We start from the raw sequence: 660 nt of genomic DNA on the forward strand, positions 1-660 counted from the left end.
CACACATATATATACACACACACATGAATGTATATATTAATTTGAACAATTTTTCTATATTTTGCATTATGGAAAATTTCCTAATATTGTACTAAATTTAGGCTGGATTTGTGAATGACAGTTAACACCCAGAAATTCCTCATTTTAATAATATTTAAGGCAATTATTTTCTTCTTAAAAGTTTAGCCTAATTTTCCTCATTTTTTCCTGGAATATGAGATGGTATTTGATTTGCAGATTCAGTTCCTCTTGCGTTTTGATTGAATTTTCCAGAAATATATCTCTAAATGTTATGTTTCATGTGCTGGCTGAGTTGTCTACTTTAGGAACCCAAATCAAATTTTATTGCAGTTTTTTTATATGCCATATTTACCATTCCTACTTCAACTACTTCAGTTTTTAGATCTTATTTTGGTCCGCATTCATTGTGATTGTTGCAAGTCATTGTTTCGTATTGTTAATTTGCATGGAAAGAGAACTCTCACATAGTGCTCTATAAGATTCTTTCAGATCAGCCTGGCCAACACAGTGAAACCCCCGTCTCTACTAAAAATATGAAAATTAGCTGGGTGTGGTGGCCAATACTAGTCTTTCCAGCTACTCGGGAGGCTGAGGCAGGAGAATCACTTGAACCAGGGAGGCAGAAGTTGCAGTGAGCCG

The sequence above is a fragment of the Mandrillus leucophaeus genome, unplaced genomic scaffold, assembly GCF_000951045.1.
Source record: "Mandrillus leucophaeus isolate KB7577 unplaced genomic scaffold, Mleu.le_1.0 Scaffold132, whole genome shotgun sequence".
Lineage (NCBI taxonomy): Eukaryota > Metazoa > Chordata > Mammalia > Primates > Cercopithecidae > Mandrillus > Mandrillus leucophaeus.